At 36.6% G+C, this 20,821-nt stretch overlaps 1 long non-coding RNA gene across 1 annotated transcript; it reads left to right on the top strand.

Annotated features, from left to right (window-relative positions):
- Positions 1-12,645: 12,645 nt before the first annotated feature.
- LOC135153658 (uncharacterized) lies at positions 12,646-19,551 on the top strand. The gene is made up of 3 exons (XR_010293142.1): positions 12,646-12,829; positions 15,105-15,201; positions 15,794-19,551. It is a non-coding gene; the product is annotated as an uncharacterized LOC135153658 (long non-coding RNA).
- Positions 19,552-20,821: the final 1,270 nt, after the last annotated feature.

Below are 20,821 nucleotides of genomic sequence, written 5' to 3'. Positions count from 1 at the left end.
AATCTACAATACTAGAAACCAACTGTACAAAATGTGTTATTTTACTGGTAATGCTGTTCTCGGGCAGTTTCCAGTTTTAGGTGATTTTTTAATGCACTCTTAAATTGACAAAAGAATTTAACGGCTTTTATTTTATCAGGAAGAGCATTCCAAGATTGGATGCCATCCCTTTAGCTTGTATGTAGATTTAGTTGTATGTGAAATATAATGTAGAGTTTATGGAGTTTTGAAACTTTTGGAAACCCACTTGAAGTAGATCTAATTTAGTTGATTTGGGATTGTGGGGGCCTAACTTAAAAATAACATTACCCGCCGTTGATACGGCGTGCTAAGCATTTTTCTTTAGTGTTTTAGATCTACTTGACGCCCCCCGTAGGGAAAGTAATTTTTAGTTTGCTTGTGAAAGAAATATGCACCAGTCGGTGACTGGCCGTTTTCTTTAGGGACTTCTCATTTAACAGTATTTTTACCTATAGACCAATTGAGAGTTCCCTCATTAACTGGTTCACATGCAAAGTATACAAAATTAATGAAGTTAACTTTCTGCCGGTTCATCAGTTTCTACAGGGGCCGCAGAACGGTTTTCAAAGTGGAGGGGGGGGGGGCTGCTGCTGACCATACAAAAATCACATTCATAAAATTATGGTAATTTTTACGTTTTTGCACACGGTTTTGCTTCCTCGGCCCCTGTTCTATCCATGGAATTACCCGACTAGCTGACTGCAAACTGCATGATTTTGCAGCTAGTGTACAAAGAAAACGTCGAATCCAATATCGTTTGGAACTAAATGACCCCAAATATATAGAAATAGATTACTTGAATCTGTGAAATCATTAAGTCCAAAATGTTTTTATGCATGTTTTTATTATGTATGTAATGGTAATGGTAATTATACATCAATAGAAATGTTTTGACCTTGCATGGATGTGGGCAAATAACGGCTTTTTTTTTGGGGGGGGGGGTTGATATTCGGTTGGCAAGCAAAATCCACAGAGTGCACACGCACTGTTGACGTGCGCACAAAATGTGCCAGTCTTTCTTTTTGGTAAATGTCAAATATCATAGAGTCTATGTCAACTATTGTATGAGAAGGCCCCAAAGCAGGGTAGGAAATACACTATGGAACTCAGCCGATTTTTTAGCTCCCCATGCATATGAACTAAATAAATAGATCTAGCCCCCAAATAACAAAATAGCCCTTACAAAAATGTCGTGTGGTATATCTGTGTGGTACCCGGCTTTGTGCACACGAATTACCACATGAATGTAGGTTACCACATGGTTACCACATGAACATCTGTGGTAATTTTCTATATCCTTGTGTGGTAACGTCATCTGGTAGCTGTGGTAATTTGTTGTCTATGTGGTACTTCTGTGGTAAATCAAAATTACCACATGAATGCATGTTACCTCATGATGCCATTGTGCATGTGGTAATGTAAATTCAAATATGTGGTATTTATGTGGTATTGTTATATTTCTGTGGTAAATCAAAATTACCACATGAATGCATGTTACCTCATGATGCCATTGTGTGGTAATTTAAATTCAAATATGTGGTATTTGTGTGGTATTGTATACTTCTGTGGTAAATCAAAATTACCACATGATTGCATGTTACCTCATGATATGCCATTGTGTGGTAATGTAAATTCAAATATGTGGTATTTGTGTGGTATTTTTATACTGCTGTGGTAAATTAAAATTACCACATGAAAGCATGTTACCACATTAGCCCATTGTGTGGTAATTAAATTCAAATATGTGGTATTTTTGTGGTGAATTATGCTCTGCGGTAAATCAAACTTACCGCATGAATGCAATACCACATGATGCCATTGTGTGGTAATGTCAACTCAAATATGTGGTATTTGTGTGTTATTGCCCTTCCGTTGAAAATCAGAAATACCACACAAAAAAGTTATCACACCCATAACTTAGACCCCCTCAGCTCACCCCCTATCAAAATTAAAAATTGATTCGCCGGGGGGGGGGGGGCGGCGACAGGCTTGCGCATGCGCACTTACCGCCATAAAGTATTCCGTACCGTATCGTACCGTTGCGTTGCAGGTTATTGAGCTCGATCGAGAAGTGCGACGAAGAAGGCCGTTAATAATTCAACTACTTAAAGAATACGGGTTAGATATGGACAACGACTTCGAAGACATTTGCAGTAGGCTAAACAGTAAGTTAGATAACCATTTTCTATGATTTTCTTTTCGTAGTTTGTTAAATGCCCCGGCTTGCAACTAGCTAAAGATTTCGTCAATGAAAATGACATGACACTGGCAATCCCATCCCGTCTAACCGGGCGCTCGCCCGGCCCCGAGCGCCTGCTCGCTGCTGTGATGTGGACCACTGGCTGGTGCCTGGTGGTCTCAAAGTCTGCACACAGCACACCTAACGATTTGAGTTTAGATTTAACGTGAATTTCCTATTATTTTACAAAATCTTTCAATTGATGATGTTCCTTGTATTCTTATGAGTAAGTGTGCAAAAAGTCTCATAAAAAAAATTGAGAGAAATAATGATTTTCTTGGGAAAAAATCTTGGCCAGTCATGGTCATTTTGATTGAAGTTTTGAACAAAATGATTAGTGGTAGGAACTAGGATGGGGGTCGGGTGTCCGGACAGTTTATCTTTTTGAAGCCTTCTTTTCTGTCTTTGGATTACACTAAAAATATGAATTCAATACTTGTAATCATCTTCTATTTTGTTCTTTATAATATTTCCCAACATTTTGTACTAAAAATTGATGAAACTTCGGCCTTCGCTGTAATTTTTTCCAAATGACTTTCTAAAATTGATCGTCCGGACACACAACCTGTCCAGACACACAACAACTGGGTAATACTAATAGTGGCCGATGTCTGCACACCTATCCACTTTACACAGACCTATTACACATGATGCGAAGATTTTGATACGAAAGCACAGTCACAGAGGCTGCATTTTGAGGCCGTCACATGAAATGCCCTGGAAAGAGTTCCATATGCAATTCCAATGCACCCCCCACCAATATGACCAAAAATAAGATTGTTGAGACTTAATTCCATTCCAGTTTGTTCACTTCAGATTTTTCTAATTTTTTTTTTACCGTTGTGTTGGCACCGGCACCTTAGTTGGGACTTGAGATCACCTCGTTTTATCTGCAGTCAAGACCTGTTCCTGCTATGCTAGTATTGTATCGTGGCCTATAAACTTATACTGTAAACTATGATAACTTATGCACTATAAATCTAACCTTAAGATATGGATCTCGAAGTCGATGAAGGCCTGGAATGCTCAGGAAGATGAAGTCGAAGAGGTCGTTGCAGAGCGCTGTGGGTCCTAGCTGTAGTGTAGCTGCCGGGGTATGGTGCTTCCTCAGGCCGGTACGCTTTCAGCGGTGGATCCATGCACACTCAATAACAACTCATAACTAAAACTGTGTCTCCTATTTATACCCTGTGCCTTACTAAATACTGCTATGTCATTACCAAGCATCAGTAAGCAAGGCATGATATTATAATAGATCCCTATAAATTGCCCAATGCAGCAGCTTAAAGCTAACATAATACAAAGGGATGCATTGACATTAACATCTTGTATTCAAGAGAGGGGAATGTCTATTGTTATAGTAGAGGCTGTGTTCACACAGTATACAATCAAGATTAAGGGAAGTGTTCACATGATACATGTACATAAAATTAGTGCTTGTCTCTACACTTCTCCCCATCTTATTGAGGATAGATCCTATCTAGACTTATTTAAAATTAAACCTCCACTCAAACTTTAACATTTAGCCTAACAAACTAATCTTACTTAAATGCAATTATCAAGATAAAATTAAAATATTCCTGCAAGAACTTTACAGTATGACATACATCATCCATTTATCTTTTTTCTACATTTTCTTTTGTTCTCTCGTTTATTTTTTTCTTCTTTTCATTTGAATTCTTTTCTTTACTTTTGTATTTTTCTTCTTTGACATTCTTCTTTTCTTTTCTCTTCTTTCTTTTCTTTTCTCTTCTTTCTTCTTTTTTTTTTTTGATTCATTTTGTTTCACATTGGTAACAATACATGCACTTATAACAGTCATAGTTTAAGCTACAAGGAACCTATGGTATATTAAATCTGATACTGGGTACATCATTGTGAAGTTATCATGCATGTATAGAGAATAGAATATTTCACTACAACTACATAGGTACAACTACGAGTGTACATGATTTGACTTTGTAATACAATGTTTCTTGAACAAGATCAGAATGGGCAATCCAAAACATAATTATCTGATATGGGTAGCCTATATCGTTACTAAGCCTACATGGGTTCTTGAATGTGTTGAAACTTAGATTATTAGAATTTCAGAATTTGGTTATCATGAGAAGCATTCATACAGGTCAAGCAGTTGAGCAATCTTAGAAAACAAGAAGGTTGAGTAAATGATCATATACCTAGAGCCACAAATCACGGCCATCACTACGGCATACTTATTGAACCCGGAATCCAAACTTTGAGACGTGAGGACCCATATTGTCATTCTAATATGCTATGTCGGCAGTCATGAGTCATGGCTTATTCTCCCTTTTCACAGGGATAACAAAGAGTTCCAATATTACGGTACCTCACAATAAGCTGTAACTCTGTAAATTGAAGAATTTCAAAATTGATGGACGATGAATGCCTTAAAATACACTGATTGCATCCGAGATTCTGAGATAAACTTTAATCATGTTTATAGACCTGGAAAATATCTAAACTCTGGAGACTGGATCTGAAAGTAGTAAACAGTTTCTCTAATTAAAAGGAAAATGAGTTCGCATTATTTGCAATCAATTATGCCTGAATGGCAGTACTATAGTAAAGGTGTAAATGGACTTGTAGGCTTGACCAATGGTATGACAGGATTTGCCTGAAAATGGAACAGATTATACAAGTTGACTTTCCATTTGATAACAGAGGTGGATTTCATTTTCACTGAATTTGTGTCAGCTAAATGTATAAGGATCGTTACAAGAGGGGTCTTAATTGAGAATATGTGTGGAGAATATAATTCTCTATGGCTTGATATCTGAATAGTGTTCGTCTCATTAATAATTTTAAATAGCCAAATTAATTCATGTTAATTGAATCCATGCTAAATTTTAATAGACTACTAGTTTATGGTTTACAATTGATAACTATACTTTAAAGATTAAGTACCCCACTGCTATACTAACTTCATAATTTTTACCCCTTTTACTTGACTTATTATTCTAACTTAATATAATATTATTCTCCAAGTTATTTACCTAACATCTATTTTACCTGAACTTGATAGTTCTAAAATTATATCTTTTACTTGGGATACTTTTACTTGTAAGTTTGGCTGTGTATGCTCAGCCCTTGATGTACTTTTATTGATAATAATATTAGTTGTTTAACTTTTACTCATTAACGTAGCACAATTACCATATCATGTTACTTGATTTATCTAACAAAACACATCAGCCAGACTTGCCGGCGGCAAAGTGAAGGGCAGGCTTCAGAGAAACCTTTGGTGAGATGTTCTGTAAATATATTAAAAACCTATTTACCAAGTGTTATTTATGTGCCCTCAATATTAAAGCAGATCCTATTAAGAGTCCTACTTAACAAACACCCCAAAGACAATCTTATTTGAAACTTCAGCTGAATGATATTTGTGCCTTGAAGGCCAAAGCATATCTGAATGTAAGTTACACTCATACAGGTCACTCGCACAATTTTGCTTTAAATAACTCAAAGGGAACATGAATTATTGTTTCAAGAAAAACATGAATCTTTAACTTCCAACAAAGGTGTGTTATAAAACATAAAGTGGTAGAGTCATTGTTCCTAGTTTAAGAATGGAGCATTGATTTAATCCTGGCCAGTGCCTAACAGAATAGTGACTGATTTCTTTTCATATGGCAGTTTATTGTAGTTGTAACAGGATTGAAATTAATACCTGTTCAACTTAAGTTTAAATTATCCTTCATACTGGTTTACAAGCGCCTTATTATTTTCCAGTGAAAAGTGATGAAATATAATTCATTCATCAAGTTTGCTTGGATAAACTACTTAATTTATTTCCAGCCAAGAGTTCTCGGCAAAGAGATGTTTTAGGGCATGATTGAACTTTTCAAGTACATGTACCATCCAAGAATTGAAGGCTTACAGGTACATATATGTAGATGACTGCCTTCCCAGATGCCTAACAGCCCTATAAACTTGGAGTTTTAGATTTGTATTATATGGGGAAGAGTACTTCAGACAAGTGTGTTTAACACCATCCATAAGAAGCGATGTCTCTGGTTTGCCACTTTGGTTATTCCCTAAATTTGTTTATGAATTAACTTAGTTTAACATGTAGGTGGTAGCAACAATCGGTAACACTTTTTGTTATCAGTACATCAATCGTTCATTAAACAGGTCACAATTCAAAGTTTAATTTTTTATTATTATTCACAGATGAAGTTTGACAAGTGAAACATTGTTTATAAATGTGAATTCCTACATGTACATGATGTACATGTACTAATCATACTCAAGTCTTATTCATCATATCCTTAAAGTTTTTAGTATAAATACCATACCTAACCTTTTAGCTGTGATGATTACATTGTAAAGTTTAAGTTACACATTTAGCTTGGCAACTATTTTAGGTCACAAAGTCAACGTAATGTAGTTTGCCACTTATCAATTATTCCTATTTAATCACTATGAATGAATTTAGTTATTAATTTAGAACCTGAAAAATACCAATTATGATCAGGTGTGATCAAATATCACTGATTATGAATATGAATTTATCTCATTGATTCATGAAGTTTAATAGTTGTTATAACAAGTATTATTTAGGATCAATTATAGAAATGTCAATGTGACCTACATTCCCTATTTATTAGCTTACCAGGGTAGATCATAAATTTGGAGTTATGACTGAGGTACTCCATGGTATGGGGTAAATTAGGAGTTTGAAGCCACATAAAACTGGCCAGCCAGACAATGTCGGCTTTATCTTACATTTCCTTCATCTGCCAAAATGGGAAGACAGCAGGAAAGCTATGAATAGCCAAGGATGAGAGATAACTCCTAACTACTACCTATTGGATATCATAAATTTTACCACGGTCAAATACAATTCGGGGGGTCCATATTGGGATTAACCTATTGGGGAAAGATGATGAGAGACCTAACCCTATGATAGATGAAGGGACGGGATCTCCCTTCATCTCGCACCACTCTGTTCTAGACGGCTCAGTAGCCATCAAGGCCACAGTACATGTAGTTCGCCAGACACCGGCGGACTGAGAGTCTGGTTCAGGCCACGAGTCAGCCAGGCTAGCAGCAGTGTCCACAATCGACTTAAACTTAATATTGCAAACTGAAAAAGGGTTATAACATGTGGGACCACTGCTCCCCAAACTGTTCGCGACCTCCTCGTGCAGATCCAAACTCTTCTGAACACACGGATCATGTTCGGCAGAATCAAGATCAGAGTTATCAAGACTATCAGGATTACAAGCCGAAAGATCAGATACATTCACATTATTTACATGTACATTATCTAAAAACCTAGATTCCTTTGTACAATTATTTACATGGCCATTTTCTTTTTGGATCGGAGCTTGGCCTCGTTCCCTGATCCCTCGGCGTTTTCCGAATCTTGCTGGCGAGTTAACTTCCTTACTTCTTTTGCAAGACCTTCTACTATGGAGCGCAGTTTTTCTATATCATTCTTTTGTGTCTCAATTTTCTCGACGAATATCTTGTGTGATTCCCTAACAGACTGTTGCAACTCCCTCACAGTAGTGTTGACCCTATTGATAGGAGGGCAATTCTTGTACTTAGTGTGTGTAGGGGAAGTACTACTACTGGACCCTGGGCCAGAAGCCGTCGTGATGGGACTACGAAGCGGCTTTCTGGCATATCGAGTCCTACCACTACCCCTACCTGAAAATAATGTATTCTTAAAACGGTATTGCATCCAATATAGTATGCTGTGATAGCTGGTAATTCCAGCATCCTTCTTCAGGCTGAGGAAATATTCTGCGGCTTGGTCTTCAAGACACAATAAGAGTGCGTCTGTACTCTCCTGTGCAGTTAACCACTTGACTGCTATAGGCTGTAATGCGCACTGACCCCCCTGGTGCTACTGAATGGGACTAACAAGTTAGATATATTTGGGACTACAACTGACAGCAACTTGGGGTAAAAAAATTGTAAATAATCACATCACTTTTTCCAATATCCATACAAAAAAATCATCTTCCCCTTCTGACACAGATCTTTCACTATATTTATTACTCCTATCGTCTAAAGTTTCGTCAAAATCCTTCTGATTCACTTCTCCACTGCGAGTCGCCATTTTGAACTGAGCGCCGTACACTATCACTATGGAAAAGTGAATATAAACATTTATAAATCACTGCAAAAGTTTCAATAACTTTTGTGGAATAGCGCCATCTGGTGACCATAGTCTGAAATTTGATATACATGTGCTGTTTTCATCGTAGGGGTATTAACAGCACGGTGCTGACGCCTCAAACAGAAGATAGGTCAAGCACGTAATATTACGTGCCCAGCACAGATCGTACACTCGCCCAGCATGTAATATTACGTGCTACGCAGTCAAGTGGTTAAGCCAGCCTTGTCTACATATTTCTCAAACCTACTAATAAAAACTTTCCAGTTGGAATTCCCTCTATAAACAAGTGGCTTGTACCCTGCAAATTCAAAATCAAAACAGTGAACTAAATCAGCTGCTCGAGAAAGACCAGGGCAATGCAAAAATATTTGCCTATCCAAGTCACCCCATCGCTCCCTCCAATTCAATATTTTTTGTGCCGAGCGCCAACTACACACGGCAAGAAGATCCTCAAAGCCACAAAAATGGATTTTAATGAATTTTATCTTCCTGGGAGTTGCCATACTCTTGACGGCATTGATCAGAAATCTAATCAAAAACTGCTCAACCTTTACTTCAGTTTGAATAAAAAATAAATGTCTACCCTATTCAGACTTATGAGGGCAATTGTTGGACAAATGTCAAGCCAACAATCAGAACAAGGATTCCTAAAATTTGTTGCATATAGTTCTAGATGTGTACAAGTCAATCCTCACACAAAATATGCAATTATGATCTAAAGCTTTGTCCAGTTGCTGAACAAATGATTCTAACAGAAATATGGGAAATTAATCTAAAATCTACATAAAAAATATAAATTATTGTTCTGATACTTTCAACAAATTAGTTACCTAAGATGGTAAGCTTAAATTCTTATTTCAATGGCTTAAATTCTGATTTCAATTGCTAAATTCAAATTCATTCAACTTTATAATGGGTGGAAGGTAAGTACCAGTTCCCCCAGACCCTAAATACATGTAGAATCAAGGTTTGATTAAGCTCAGACTACCTTATTATCTTAAACTACCATAACTTTATTATACTCTAGTTAATCAATCAACTTGGATCTATTCGACTTCCCAAGCTCGAGAAGATTCAGGTCAAAGTAAAAAGTATCCTAGCAAGCAACTAACAATTAATGCCTAATTCGTCAACTTGGATCTACTCACTTCCCAAGCTCCAGTAGATTCAAGTCAAAGCCAAATGTGCAATTCTTAGTGAGCGCATGTAAGTAACTAACAATTAATTCATCAACTTGGATCTACTCACTTCCCAAGCTCCAGTAGATTCAAGTCGAAGAACATACTCATCCTTAACTTCAAGTCACTGACAATTAAATTGGCTAACACTAATATCATCTTCATTCCTAACAATTACAGTTTATTTCTCAGTTTAAGTATTCTACAAAGAAAACCTGGTAAAGAGCCAAGAAAATCTGAAAACTGAACCTCAATATATAACAGAATGTGTCAGTGTATGGTTCAGTAGAGCATTGGAGACCAAGTCATTCATAAATGAGCCAAGAAATCGGCTTCAAAAGTTTGAGTACAATAATGAAAATGACTAACAAAATCGAAAAAGAACCTGTAACAAAAAATTATGGTAAAGGGTTCAAAAACATAAGCTGAAATGAACCATGGAAAGATTTGTAAGGAATGGAAAAATACCACTATACACACAGCCTATGAAAACAAGATGGCTGATTTGGGCGTGGCTACATGTGTCCCTAATGGAAAGTTCCTATCACTAAAGTACTGTACTTGTCAAAATATTATAACACACAACCCTATGGAACCAAGATGGTGGATTTGGGTGTGGCTACCTACTAATGGGGAATTCCTATCACTTAAACTACTGTACCTATCATTAAACTACATTCCTATACCTTTCCCTCCCCTAACAAATTCTAATGCCGACTACGCCATTTATTGTATCGTGGCCTATAAACTTATACTGTAAACTATGATAACTTATGCACTATAAATCTAACCTTAAGATATGGATCTCGAAGTCGATGAAGGCCTGGAATGCTCAGGAAGATGAAGTCGAAGAGGTCGTTGCAGAGCGCTGTGGGTCCTAGCTGTAGTGTAGCTGCCGGGGTATGGTGCTTCCTCAGGCCGGTACGCTTTCAGCGGTGGATCCATGCACACTCAATAACAACTCATAACTAAAACTGTGTCTCCTATTTATACCCTGTGCCTTACTAAATACTGCTATGTCATTACCAAGCATCAGTAAGCAAGGCATGATATTATAATAGATCCCTATAAATTGCCCAATGCAGCAGCTTAAAGCTAACATAATACAAAGGGATGCATTGACATTAACATCTTGTATTCAAGAGAGGGGAATGTCTAAGTTTTGTTATAGTAGAGGCTGTGTTCACACAGTATACAATCAAGATTAAGGGAAGTGTTCACATGATACATGTACATAAAATTAGTGCTTGTCTCTACACTGCCGACTACGCCATTTGTTGTATCGTGGCCTATAAACTTATACTGTAAACTATGATAATTTGTTAGCGGTAGTTGCCACCTGCACAGTCCTTTGATCCCCATGAAAGGGAATATGAAATCCTTCTGGGACGTATTTGGCGAGCTTTGTCAGAATTTTGAGCATACCGCTTGTAGTGTTGGGATTCTCTTCTATAATGCCGAGATTTACATTTTCGCTTTTTTGCGAGCTCTCTTGAGAATATGCATGAGGAATATGCAAGACCGTAGACTCCTTCTCAAACATATCAAGGTTGTTCTTGAGGATCCTCTCAACCAAAATGCACATTCTCTTTCTGAGCTCATCAAAATCCTCCTGGCTGGGTAAATACGTCATAATGGGCAGGTCACACACTTTGCAAATATCTTTGTTGTCGACATTTCGAAATGATATCCTATTTTTCACTGCATATGAATTCCCTAGAACTCTCATGGTACTCTGTGCCTTGCTCTACTCGTGTGTCTTCTGCTCCGTAAACTGAGTGGTGTCAGAAACCACCCCGAATCCAGGGTGTAAGGTGTCAACAGAGGAAGTTGCTTCAGATTCATTGATCGCCGAGCTTGTTGTTGCTGTTCCTTCGTCAGATGCGGCTGTATTTTCCCTCTCAATTGACATTATCCATGAGTTTATGATATCCTCAGCTTCTTTCATGTGTTTGTCCGCTTCTCTCCTTGCAGTAGCCACAGATAATGTCAGCCCGAGACCGCGAAGGGAGTTAATGATCTTTCCCTTTGTGCCACATCTCCATAATGCAGAAGCCACAGGTACGGGTATTGGTACCCTATGAAGGCGTGGTTTTCTATGGTGTAGTGGAATAAGAATCATCATTCCTAATCTGGTTGCCTGGAGATTCCGGAAAGTACTCGATGAATTCTGTTTAGATATGGACGCCAAGCAGACAGCATAGAATGTTGGGGCAATCGATTTGACTCTTCCAAGAATAGTTGACCAGTCGAACTCATCCTTGGACCTGAAATCTGGGAAGAGATTTTTTATTTTGCAGAGTGACGACACCTCTTTTCGTATGGTTTTAGATACATCCTTCCTCCAAACGCTGCAAGCTGCCTTGGACAACTTCAGAAGACAAAAAGTCTGTTTGTAGTTGGACTTTTGGATGCTCTGTATGATTTTCAATTTTTTCGTTGGTCTTTCCTTGGCTTCCAGGCCAGGCAACGACTTCCCGGTTCTTATGTTCCAATCACTGCGCACAGTTTCCAAATCTTAAGGTTAGATTTATAGTGCGTCGATATCTCGAAGTCGATGAAGGCTTGTTCACTTCAGATTTTTTTTTTTTTTTTTTTACCGTTGTGTTGGCACCTTAGTTGGGACTTGAGATCACCTCGTTTTATCTCCAGTCAAGACCTGTTCCTGCTATGCTAGCGAGAAGTGCTGATGCCGGAAGGGGTATTTTAACGATTATCAGCCGATAGTTCGACTAGACTTGACTCACAGACCCTTGAGTAAATAAACCGATGTCTATGGACAATTACACACACTAGATAAATCCATACATGCACGAAATTTGACGGAATAAAGCCATATTTTAGTATGTATTTCCACTCCTAGTACTATCCACTCATCATATATGTTCTATATTGTGCTAGATATATTATTCTGAACCTTCTTCGTGTTTTTATTTTCAATTTTAGTGGGGGTGCATATGGAACTCTTGCCAATGCCCTAAATTCATTATTTTCCCACCATTTTGAGTCAGATTTTTGATGAATAGATCTGTTTATGACATTTCAGGAGAGAGAGAGACCCGAAACTACATGTACCTGTCCTGGCATCACATTTGAGGAGGAGATGAAGTCGGTGAATATGACCTAGCCTGGGGGAGTTTCCAGAAGAGGGCCCAGAACCACCGGCCGCCAGGAGTGGAGGTCCTTTGTTGTTGCTCTACATGTCAGGAGGCATCGGGCAGTAGGTAAGACTAAGTAAGTACAGTAGGCTCTTTCATGTGTAAAGTTTATTTTTTGTTTGGAGTCGTTGCATATCTTCCATTATCAGAATCGCACAGATTCGGATGTGCGCAATCTTGGGGCACCTTATCTGTCAATGGTCCTAACTGTACTTAGAGGACTCTGTGATGATATTTTTATCATTTTTACATTGTACCAGGGGTATTTTCATTCACGGAGCCTAGACAAGTCTCTGTTGCCTGTAGAACTTTGTACACAAAGATGGATTTCCCTAAAAATCCACCTTTCCAACAATAATTTTTGGGCAAACATTTAATTTTTCCAATTTGTAAGCCTTTGTAATCTAAATATTAACAAGTGGAATGCCTCTGGCCGTCTCACCTGCATCACGCGATTCAATATAGCAGCAGTGCTGATTTTGAAAACTACTATAACTCGCACAAGATGTTCAGTGATACTTGGTTACTCTTATTTCCACGTTTTATGAACTAGACCAATACACTTATAGAGATGTGATGGCAATTCAACAAATACCCCCAACGTGGCCAAAGTTCTTTGACCTTACATGACCTTTGACCTTGATCATGTGACCTGAAACTCGCACAGGATGTTCAGTGATACTTGATTACTATTATGTCCAAGTTTTATGAACTAGACCAACACACTTTCAAATTTATGGCTGTAATTCAACAAATACCCCAATTTGGCCAAAGTTCATTGACCCTAAATGACCTTTGACCTTGATCATGTGACCTGAAACTTGCACAGGATGTTCAGTAATACTTGATTACTATTATGTCCAAGTTTCATGAATCAGATCCATAAACTTTCAAAGTTATGATGGTAATTCAACAGATACCCCCAATTCGGCCAAAGTTCATTGACCCTAAATGACCTTTGACCTTGGTCATGTGATGTGAAACTCATGCAGGATGTTCAGTGATACTTGATTAACCTTATGTGTAAGTTTCATGAACTAGGTCCATATATTTTCTAAGTTATGATGACATTTCAAAAACTTAACCTTAGGTTAAGATTTTGATGTTGATTCCCCAACATGGTCTAAGTTCATTGACCCTAAATGACCTTTGACCTTGGTCATGTGACATGAAACTCAGGCAGGATGTTCAGTAATACTTGATTAACCTTATGGCCAAGTTTCATGAACTAGGTCCATATACTTTCTAAGTTATGCTGTCATTTCAAAAACTTAACCTCAGGTTAAGATTTGGTGTTGACGCCGCCGCCGTCGGAAAAGCGGCGCCTATAGTCTCACTCTGCTATGCAGGTGAGACAAAAATTAAGGCTTAAGAAATGTTAATTGTAAGCAGGTAAACATTTCGAAGGATTACTTGCTTGCAATTCCCACGCTATATAACACAATGACATGACCTTTAACTCGAGTGACGTCCATATGCAAGAAAATACAGAGAGAATTGGTGCAAATGCATAGCTGATTGTGCTAGTACTAGATTCCAGGCTGACGTGTATCGGTTTGGACGTTCTAATGACAAGTTTAGAGTGTAATTTGGCGCTAATAAAGTTTCGCAACGGTTGATCTGGCGATGCCAGAAAACTAATTTCACCTCAAAATTTGTCAGATTTTTTTGCCAAATATCTATTCAATTTAATGTGTTCTAAAACTACTAAAGATTAAGTATAAGAATAATAATATATTCATAGGCCTACCGATAGTAAAATTTAAAAAAAATAATGTAAGGCCTAACTTACTAACCACATTTTGGGCCTATTACTATTGTATATTTAAAGCTTTTATACAGATTGTTTTACTAATTTGTGGAAGTTAAAAATCAAGATGATGATTAGATCAAGAATTCTCAGATCTGAAAGTTAGACCATAACTTACCTGAAAAATCCTACACAGTTTTCCAAATGCCTCATTTTGCCAGCCATATTTGAAAGGGTTCCTGCCCATTACGAAAGCTATGCACTTTAAAAGATTCATATTATTATTGTTAAAAAGACAAAAATTGAAGTGACATAAAGTAAGCTGCAAACAGTTGCTGGATACTCTTTGCATTAATATGTTCCTCACACTGACACTGCTGTCACAGTTCCATGTAAAAATTGAACATTGAAATTGCATGCATATTAATGAGTGGCACATGCGAAGAATTACTTGTAGGACCCTTAGGCTTACTACACCATATATTTTACGTCTTACCTACTGTGCATGTGCCATGGCTGGGACATGTACTTGTAGATTTTGCAATTTCTTGGCATGATTGAGGTTAACATTTTAATTTTTTTCTCTCTCTCTTTTTTGCAGCCCTGGTAGAAGCACCATCTTGATACCATCATTCAAACTCTCATCAGCTGTATCATTATAGGTGGACTAAAAGAACAATATTCATGCAGATATAATGGTGAGTACAAATTTATCCTTTTTGGAAGGTATTTTTTATTATTGTGTTATTTTGATTATTTACATGTGCATGAACATGAGATGCAGTTAAATAATTTTGATTTTGTAACCACTCTGATACAAAGCTTGTCTAATGCTCTTACAAGGTTCATGCTGTTGTCAATTCAAACGTAATAGATAAAGGCATAAGTGAAACATCAACACCTAAGGCTAACATGTGCATTTATGATCACATCAGAATTAATCTTCGTTATGTGAAATTGGCAACTTATAATTTCTTATTCAAACTGATGGAATTATCCCATAACCATTTAAAACACATTTTAAAAAAGCATGAATTAAAATCATGATTAATTAATATTTTTTCAAAAATAAATTTACTCTAAAATGTCCTTCCCTATACAGAGATACAGGGCATCAAGCCCCCCTCCCCCGACTTGACTTTACATGTTAATAAACAAACCCCACATTGTTTTTTAATCATTTTTTTTAAAGTTTGGGAATTGATATTGAAACCATGTAGTTTTTAATGAATATTAAATAGTTAATGCAGGAAAGGCTTTTATGTTTATCTTCTTCTGTTATTTTTGCAGATGCCTTAAGTTGAAATGGAAGGTGTCCTGAATCTGCAACCATTCATCTGGTTTCGTAACTCCTTTCATAGTGCTATTGGAACCTGCTCCCTACCAGTATAACATCGAACAGATTGGAAGAATAAAGGCCTATGGGAAGTGCCTTTTATATTCCTACTTGCCACAAAGCAGTCCGTGGTTTAGCGCAATCTAAACTGGACTAATGTAATGCTCTTCGTGCTTGAATTAAGGCGATCTGGACCGCTGCATCTATTGTGCCATTTGCCATACGCCAACTTCGCTGGCTACAAGTCAAGGAAAGGATATACATGAACATCAGTGTCCGTCTCCTGATTTTCAAAGTCAATGACAGAGATCCAGATTACATGTATTTAAAGGAATCCCTTGTGCGTCATTTTCATTCTCGGCGCACTTGCCTTTTTATTTTTGTGATCATTACGCACCTACAAATTAGCTACTGGTGATGCAACTTTCTCCACTACTGCTCCAAGGCCATGGAATTAGCTCCTTCCTCTCCTCCAGTTGTCAACAACCTTGGATCAATCCAAATACATTTTGAGAAGACCTACCATATTCCTGATCATCTTTGCTCTGGACTTACAACAATACTGTCACTGCCTGGTAATTTGAATGTTTTAAAATCTCATGTGCTGACTAGGATGGCGTCTCAAAGCGCTTTGTATCTCGCAAAATAATGTGTTGTGTAAAAGCGAACACGCAATGAGGTCAAGCATAAGGGTAACCATGGATATTGCCTTTGATTACTTTTTAACAAAACTGAAAAATTCATCAAAATTAGACAAGGGATAATAAAGTAATGTATGACATTCTAACCTCTGCATTATATTGGTGAAAGAGCTCTAAGCATATGCAAGTAGCAAGCTGATGATGTCATACAGACGTACACGTATCCCCAACTTATTATTTTGTATATAAAATCGTGTATTTAATTTTGTTTACCAAGAATGAAACAAATCGGATTGTAAACTGTATTGATGTGACTTACCTGTTTTGATTATTGCTGGAAGTTCTTTTGCTACATGGGATTGGAAGACATACTTATTACACACATGAAGTAATTGTTATTTTATCTGGTAACATGAGAATAATAAAAATGTGGGCATGATATCATAAACTTACATGTACATGTATCTACTTGCATGTGTTGATGACCAATATTTTTGTAATTATTTTAAAAAAATTAATTTTATCTGATTTTGATAAAATTTTCACTATTTTGCCTGGTAAAAATTACTTTATTTATCATAGATTATGTTGAACCTGTATCATATACAAGTACAACTTTAAAGATAAATTACCAGTTGTAGTAACAATCTTAAAATGAGTTCGAACAGAATCCAATAGAATTACCAGCAAAATATAAAAGATATGTGCCAAAATTATAGCTTGGGAAGAAAATGTGTAATTGCTGAGAAATGAGCAAAATAAGCATGTAATTCTATCAAATGTCAGGTATTTTTCAAATCAATCATAATACAGTGTCCTGTCCCACATATGCTTTTCTGTGTTAGTGATCATCAGAATTATTGATTTTAAGTTCAAAATTCATGATTTTACAAAGATACAAGTTTACATTAATGTACCAGATCTAGAGACTCTGTACAATATTTTGACAATTTCTCAAGAAATAATTGTTTGCTGCAACTACTGTCTTTTACCTCTAAGTGATAGTGTAATACAACCACAAACTTTTCATAAGAATTAATGTACATGTATGATTCTTTCACCCAAATTTACATGCATTGATACTGTTGACTACTTGCCAAAACTGAGTTCCTGCCAAAAGCCTTTTTTTTTACGATGTACATGCTTTTATAGACGACCTGCCAAAACATTGTTTTGTATATATATTCAAGGACCAACCAAAAAGAGATGAATTAAATGTTTGAAGGAAATTGAAATTAACTTTTAAAATGATAGCTGTAAATGCAGTATTATTTTAGGGTTCCCACAGTCATGGAAAATCCTGAAAAAAATTGTGGTCATGGAAAGTCAGGGAAAAATTCGGGGAATTTGGAAAATTTGTGAAAAGTCATGGAATTGCATTTACCTCTTGGCTATGGCAGCTTTCTAGTTTTTTTTATGTCTCACAACTCTCATACTCTGTGATTGTACTCTACTATTATAATTGGTGTTCATGATCATAACATGTCTGATTTTGTAAACCGTGCCAGAAAGGAATTAAGTCATGGAAAGCAGCAATTTAGTCATGGAAAGGTCATGGAATTCTGTTCCTGTTTTTCTGTGGGAACCCTGAATAGGTTTGTGCACTTGACACAGTGTGCACTAACAGATGAACTTTGTAATGCCATGATATAAACCAGTACAATATCTTAAAGGATTATAAAACCCAAAATATAATACCACATGATACCATTGATAAATACAGGACAATGAAAATGAATCCACTCATATACCCCAAATCCGATTTCCCAGTATGGAGTACCACCTTTTCAAAGTTGGCATCTTCTGGTTCGAAGTCTATGGATGGAGATTATTCCGTCAGCGACGAAATACATGTACATCTCTAAACATTTGGGCATTATATATTCTATTTTATCAATAATAAATCAAATGTGCAGATAAAACTCATAAAACATTAATTAAAATTTGTTTAATATTATATGATAGGTTCAAATTACGAATTGATGAGTTTTAATAATAAGAATTACACCCTAATCTACGATTTACAAATTGGCAGCGAGAATCAATCCGAAATTGGGGTGTAAATCTTATCATTAAAACTCATCATATTGTATTTTGAACCTACCATATAATATTAAACAAATTTTAACTAATATTTTTATGAGTTTTATCTGTACATTTGATTTGTTATTGATAAAATAGAATATATAATGCCCAAACGTTTAGAGATGTAGTTCGTCGCTGATGTAATAATTTTCTAACTAACCCCGCGAAAATGGCGACCTCCATCCAGAAAATATTGTAAGAGGCCAACTTTGAAAAGGTGGTACTCCGTAATTGGAAATCGGATTGGGGTATGAGTGGATTCATTTTGATCGTCCTGTATTTATCAATGGGATCATGTGGTATTATATTTTGGGTGTTATTTTCCTTTAATTCAGATAATACATGCCAGGGTATCGTCCTAGTTTTCATTTTTAGTGCGTAAATTGATCTAATTATTCGATAAATATTTCTTAAAATGAATGGTGCCTGTTCCTTTGAACACTATTCTAAACTGAGTGGACTCCAAATACATCTCTCATCTATCGTCTATTTCTACTTGCCCTTCGGCCTTGAAGTAAACTTGGGAGAATTATGCATTTTGTTATACAGTATGCAATTTTGAGTACAGTGCACTTTGCGGCAGCTACTTATATGATATTATCTATTGTAGACACATCCTTATGTTTTGTTCATTTTCTTAAAAACAATTAAGAGTTTAATCATTTTTGTCTTTAAACATAAAACAAAGAGTAATCAATCCATTCTGTATGTGTGACCTGCAAAAAAAACTAAAATGGTCATTAATTTGGTTTGCTGAAAAGCCTGATAGCCTTTGAGGTAACTTTTTAAAGTATTTAGAAGAAATGTATTTTTTTTTAAGTATTCATATGCACTGCAATTTCTTTGATAGTTACTGTTATGTTACACTGTTTGTACAGTAAAGCAGCTGTTATACATTTTTTGTCAATAGCAAATGTAAACCAGTATTGTAAACTGATGACTCTATGAGCTAAATACCAGTACTATCTATATCACTTGTAAAATCATTTGTTGTTTGTTCATTGAAGGTGTTGTATTTTCTTAATCTTATAAAAGTTCATAGGGTCATGAACACATTCTACTGCTACCAAAATGCTTACCCATGATCTGTGATGTATATCTAACCAGTTACCACACACATTGCAACACACCAGTTGCTACATACATTATCATGCATCAGTTATCACACATACCATCACACTAGTTACCACACACATTTTGGGTAACGACTCCGATGCATGGTATTATGTGTAGTATGTACAATGTGTGGTAACGTGTGTGGTAAATGTAATGCATGTGGTAACTGGTGAGTGTTTACCACACACCATTTACCACACGAATTACCTCATATTTTACCACACACCAGTTACCACATGCATTACCACACACCAGTTACCACATGCATTACCACACCAGTTACGTAACTGGTGTGTGGTAGTGTATGTGGTAACGCGTGTGGTAAATCGTGTGTAGTAATGCATGTGGTAACCGGTGTGTGGTAAAATGTGAGGTAATTTGTGTGGTAAATGGTGTGTGGTAACGCGTGTGGTAAAATGTGAGGTAATTCGTGTGGTAAATGGTGTGGTAACTGTCGTGTGGTAATCTATGTGGTAAATGGTGTATGGTAATGCATGTGGTGACTGGTGTGTAGTAACCATCGTGTGGTAACTGGTATGTGGTAAAAAATGTTACCATAAATTAATCCCTTGTGTGGTAAATGTTACCGCATATATATCCATTCATGTGGTATTCCTGTGGTAATGTTGTGTGGTAAATGTTCCAATTTACCACACGACAATACCACATGACTTTACCACACATTACCATACAATACCACAGGACATTAAGACAGCATTACCACACAACAATATATGTGGTAATCGTGTGGTAAAGTCCTATGGTAATTATATGGTATTACCACAGGACATTTTTGTAAGGGAGCCGTCAGTCAATTATCCTCATAGCCTAGGGTTCAATGTATAACATACCGACATCACTAAGGTCGAAATACATTCATGACTATATGGTAGCTATAGTCAACTGGTCATGATCTTTGAGCCATAATTCAAAGGAAACAAAATATTCAATTTGGCATAACTGAACATTTTTTGCCGTGAAATGTTTCTTTTCCAACGATTCATCGAATAGGTAGGGAATCAAGTATGTTTCATGCAACTTTTTCTCGACCGTGCGTCATTCATATTTTACGAAGAGGGTCTCATAATTATGAAAAAAGAAGAAATGGATCTTTCAGTTATGAACTTTGATTTTCGAATA

This window comes from Lytechinus pictus, chromosome 3, assembly GCF_037042905.1.
Source record: "Lytechinus pictus isolate F3 Inbred chromosome 3, Lp3.0, whole genome shotgun sequence".
Lineage (NCBI taxonomy): Eukaryota > Metazoa > Echinodermata > Echinoidea > Temnopleuroida > Toxopneustidae > Lytechinus > Lytechinus pictus.
This window is presented reverse-complemented; position numbering and strand designations above follow the sequence as displayed.